The sequence below is a fragment of the Arachis ipaensis genome, chromosome B07 (genome assembly GCF_000816755.2).
Source record: "Arachis ipaensis cultivar K30076 chromosome B07, Araip1.1, whole genome shotgun sequence".
NCBI classification, from domain to species: Eukaryota; Viridiplantae; Streptophyta; class Magnoliopsida; order Fabales; family Fabaceae; genus Arachis; species Arachis ipaensis.
Window position 1 is genome coordinate 109,333,210 of NC_029791.2, and position 5,711 is coordinate 109,338,920.

Here is a 5,711-nt window from a genome sequence, read left to right on the forward strand (position 1 = left end):
TGTAATTATGCTTTATCTGAATTATTATTGTTCTTTAAGTAATGAAAGACTTTTATTTAAATGTTATATACATGAAATGCTACTATACTCTCTCTAAAATAATATGTAATTACTCTCTTTGATGTGTTATATTCTAATTCGATGTTTATTTTAATACATTTGTTATATATTTATTAAAATATTAATTTAAAAATTTTCTTATATTAACTAAGGTATTTGCTACGGTACGATAATAAATTCATACGTACCGATACATTTAAAATATGGACAAATAATAACAAGCCACGTGAAATTTATTTTCCACATCAACATTTAATTTTTGTTTTTCTAAATATATATTATATCACCATTTTTACTAATACACCCATTTAATTAAATAAAAATATATAAAAAAATATTTTTATTTAATTTTATAAAAAGTCTTAAACATCCTTTTTTTATTTGATTAGACAAAAATATCATTTTAAATTAACAAAATTTTAGAATTCAATTAATCCTAATTTTATAGTTTCAAATAATTTAAACAACAAAATAAAAACATATTAAAAAATAAAAAATCAAAATTTCTTCATCTTCTCCAATTTCTCTAATCATTCGTGTCCCCTTTAAGCAAAACATATCAAAGAAACAAAAAGTTGATCATTTTTCATCTTCTCCCATTACCCCCTATGAAGCAAATCAGTGAAAGTCCCAAACCAAAATCTTAGGTTCTTTGTCGCCACGGTCTCGTCAATGTAAGCAATTCCGTCGTCGTCTCTGTCAACTACCGCCGTTCACTGGAGCACCGCTTTCCCTGCACCTACGAGGACGGCTGGACCGCTCTGGAGTGGGTCAGATCGAGAAAATGGCTCCGGAGCGGAAGATCCGAATCGGAATCAAAAGTTTATGTATACATGGCGGGTGACAGTTCAGGTGGAAACATAGTTCACCACGTGGCAGTGAGAGCGGCGGAGGCGGGAATCGAGGTTCTCGGTAACATCCTTCTTTATCTACTGTTCGGTGGAGAGAAGAGGACTGAGTCAGAGATAAGGCTTGATGGAAAGTATTTCGTGAATCTTCAGGATCAAGATTGGTATTGGCGGGCTTTTCTTCTTGAAGGAGAAGATAGAGACCACTCTGCTTGTAACCCATTTGGGCCAAGGGATTTTGGTTGGACATTTTCAGGGCAGCGGCAAAGAACTTAGGGTTTTGGTTTGAGATTTTCACTGCTTTGTTTTAGAGAGGTAATTGGAGAAGATGAAGAACGATTGATTTTTTGTTTCTTTGATATGTTTTGCTTAGAGGGGGTACGAATGATTAGAGAAATTGGAGAAGGCGAAGAAATTTTAATTTTTTGTTTTTTTAATATTTTTTGTTTTGTTGTTTAAATTATTTGAAACTATAAAATTATAATTAATTAAATTTTAAAATTTTGTTAATTTAAAAGGATATTTTTGTCTAATCAAATAAAAAAAAAGATGTTTAAGACTTTTTATAAAATTAAATAAAAAATATTTTTTTATTTTTATTTAATTAAATAGGTGTATTAGTAAAAGTGGTGATATAATATATATTTAAAAAAACAAAAATTAAATATTGATGTGAAAAATAAATCACACGTGGATTGTTATTATTTGTCCATATTTTAAACATATCGGTACGTATGAATTTATCATCATATCGTAGCAAACACCATTAACTAAATTCTAAACTAAAATATTGATGTGACAAATTAAAAATAGAAACACAAATTAGTGTTACCGTAAAAATTTTTAATTTAAAAAATTTATCGTGTCAAGTAGATCTTTAAATTTGAAAATTTATTCTATACAATTTGGTTTCGAATTATATGATAAAAAAGAAATTGAAACACTTTATATTTTGTTTTTTAAAAATTAATGTAGCTAGTTTGTAATTATTTTTTATGAAGGTCTAGATTTTTATTTAATTTTATTAGAAAGTAGAGATTTTGTGTGAAAAATAAAATAGTAATATATAATATTATTTTTTAAATATTTTGTTAAATTTTCAACAAATTTCAATGACCTGAAATCAATTTCTTATTTCTTATTTTATTAGATAAATTAGTCATCCAACAAATTTTACTAAAAATTTAAAATAAATAAACACCTATTAAGATACGATACATCAGAAAAAGTAATTTACATGTTATTTTAGAAAGGATATAATAGTATTTACCTATTTTTATGCATATATTTTTTATTTTTTTTATATTTTTATGCATATATTTTTATGCATATTTTATATATATATAATTTTATACAAACAACATCATGGTCATCATCATTGGAATGTATAAGAGGGTTTTATTAATCATTATGCAATTGGGCTTTTTTTCCCTTTTTTTTCGCTGCCCGAAATAGAGTAAATAGTCAAAATCGTCCCTGAAAAATACTCTAATATCTATTTTGGTCCTTGAAAGATAAAATTAATCGAAATTGTTTCTAAAAGATACACGATTAGTCACGTTAGTCCTTCCGTCAGTTGGATGATGACGTGGGGCTAATGCCACGTGTTACAAGATGATTGGTTCACGTGTCAGGTCAGTGACACGTGGCGTGCCACGTGGCACTTGACATGTAAAAAGTTATTTATAATCAAAATAGTTCTTGAAAGTTCAGATGTAAGTCATTTTCATTCCTGAAATTTTTAAAATTAATTAAATTAGTCCTTATATAATTTTTTTATTTTTTTTAATAATATTAAATTTAAAATATTTTTTGATACTACTAATTTTAATAGAAATGTAATTGACAATCAAAAAATTAGTAATTGTATCTTTTCTTCTTAAAAATTTTTTCAATAAAATTATCTCTCCTTTAATTCTTGTCAAAATCTCTCTTATTCTTTTCTATTCTAAAACCTTTTTCTTACATTATTACATTTTGCTGGAATATAAAATCAAAATTTAAGAGAGCTTTTGACAAGAATTAAAGGAGAGAGATAATTTTATTGAAAAAATTTTTAAGAAGAAAAGATACAATTACTAATTTTTTTATTGTCAATTATATTTCTATTAAAATTAGTAGTATCAAAAAATATTTTAAATTTAATATTATCAAGAAAAATAAAAAAATTATATAAGGACTAATTTGATTAATTTTTAAAATTTCAGGGATGAAAATGACTTACGTCTGAACTTTCAAAGACTATTTTGATTATAAATAACTTTTTTACATGTCAAGTGCCACGTGGCATGCCACGTGTCACTGATCTAACACGTGGCATGCCACGTGTCACTTACCTGACACATGGCATTAGCCCCCACGTCATCATGCCATGTGGCACTTAACGTGACACATCATCATTCAACTGACGGAAGGACTAACGTGACCAATCGTGTATCTTTCGGGGACGATTTCGATTAACTTTATCTTTCGAGGACCAAAATGGAGATCGGGGTATCTTTCAGGAACGATTTTGGATATTTACTCAATAACTTAATACAACTGGTCTCCAACTTAAAACCTACCTCTAAATTTTGAATTTTCACTTTAGAGAGTAAAGTATGATCTCTCACCTTTAAATAGTTTCTTTTTCATATTTTTTCTTGGTCCCACCTTTGAAAAGTATGATCATTCTTTACCCTTCTACAGTGAAATTCAAAATTTAGAGAATCCAAATCCACAAGTTTGATACCAGTTAGATGTACCCTAAGTTGGTTTATTTGGTATTTTCTCTTTTTTTTTTTGTAAATTTGGTATTTTCTTTATACAATTTTTTAAGAAAATTTCTACAACATGAATATAGAAAAATATCCACACATATCCCCAAATGCTACGTGCTGTACACTATAAGAAATTTGCTGATTACTGTCGGATTTTTCAAGAGACATTATCGACAGATTTACCGTCGGATTTTACATGAGACTGTCATCATATTTTGTCTGGCCAAAAAGCTACCATCGGATTTGGCATTTTGCCCCAAAATACGATAGTAAATTTTGGCGCGAATAAGCAATTTAACGACACCAAAGTTACCGGTGAAAAATTTCGAAGGTAAGACTCAACAATAATAAAATGCGCCGTTTTGGTAATCGACAGATCTTTACCGTCAGATTTTTTCGTTGGTAAATCCGATGGTAACTTTGGCGTAAATTTAAAATGTGAGCTCCTTCTCCCTCATTCTTAGAACCCCCTCTCTCTCTTCTCCTCTTCTCTCTTATTTCTTCTCTCTGTGGCCACCATTGCCACCCTCCTCTCTTCTTCTTATCCTCTTCTTTCTTCTATCTCCTCTCTATTCTCTCTCCTTCACATCTCATTCATCGCCACTGATGCCACCCTCCTCCATTGTCGTTGGCTCAATTGCCAATGCATTGTGGAAGGTTCCTCCCGCAAGTTCTCCTCTGTTGCCACCACAAGCTCTATGGCATCTCCTCCCACGCCACTGCCACTATGCCATCTCCATTGGAGGTCTCCATTGCGTTGTCGAGGTCCATCGCGCTAGAGGTAAGCAGTTTCTCTATTTTTCTTATTTTTTGCAAGAAAAGAGAAATCCTAAATCTTATTTTACTTAAACAGATTCTACCCTACCCCATCACCATTGCACCACCATTATTAGAGATATTTTCTTTCAACTTTTTTTACATAATTTTTTGTTAAGTTAAGGTATTATTATAATTTTTATTAAATTTTTATTTATTTTTTTTGAAATGTGTGGTTTTCAATTTTTATTAACTTAGAGTTTTATCCAAATTGTTATTAAATTCTTTATTAAATGAGGTTGAATTTAGGTAAAGTAAGTTTATTTAGGGTTAATTAGAATTTTTATTAATTTTTTTTGTTAAGTTTTAACTTTTACTAATTAACTTTGTCTCTGTTTTAGAATTTTCTTTTTTTGTTTAATGTTGTATAACATTATCGTGGGTTTTTTGTGCTGCTTATATACTTGGATTGTTCGTGCAGCGCTAAAATTGGATTTTTATTAACTTGTTAAATTGTTTATGTTTTATATTGGACAAACTTTTCTAAGGTACAGTTTTAGGACGAAAGTGGGAGAAGGTTGCCTAGTGGCGCCTTCTCGAAACCCTTGTTTGTTGAAAAATTATAGAGTAATAAGGGATTGCGCACAAGAACAGCTAGAATTATATGTTTGCTTGAATATTTTTTGTTTTAATATATGGTTGCAATTGTATTCATTTGAAAACTGTAAAAAAAAAATTTGGTAGAGGTCTCTAAATTAAGAAAAAATTCTGCCGATTTTTGTTAAATTTGTTTAAAGACATTCTTTGGTTTATAAAAGTTAAAAATTATATTGAGAGGAGGTCAGTAGTAATAGGCGAAATTCTGCAAAAACTTCTAAATATTTTAACAAGGATGTGTTGATTGTTTGTTTAATACATGATTGCGATTGTTTAAAATGTGAAAACTAATCATTATTTTGGTGGAGGTCTCTAAATTGAGAAAAAACTCTGGCAAAATTTTTAAAAATTTTAATAATTAAGTTTTGTTATTGGTTGAATCCTAGGTTGTTTGTGGCAAAATGATTCCAAACCATCGTTTGTGGATGTACGATATGGATAACGGGTAATGGGGGGATAAAACCTGAGTTCTTTGAGTGAGTTGATCAATTTCGTAGTGTATGTGTTCAATGTAGAACCTTATAGATCTCAAGGAGTACCTAGGTCTTCATGTTATAAATGTCGACTGACTAAGTGGTTAGAAGCTTCTGATATAACCCTGCACTTTTATTGTAATGGGTTTAAGGATGGG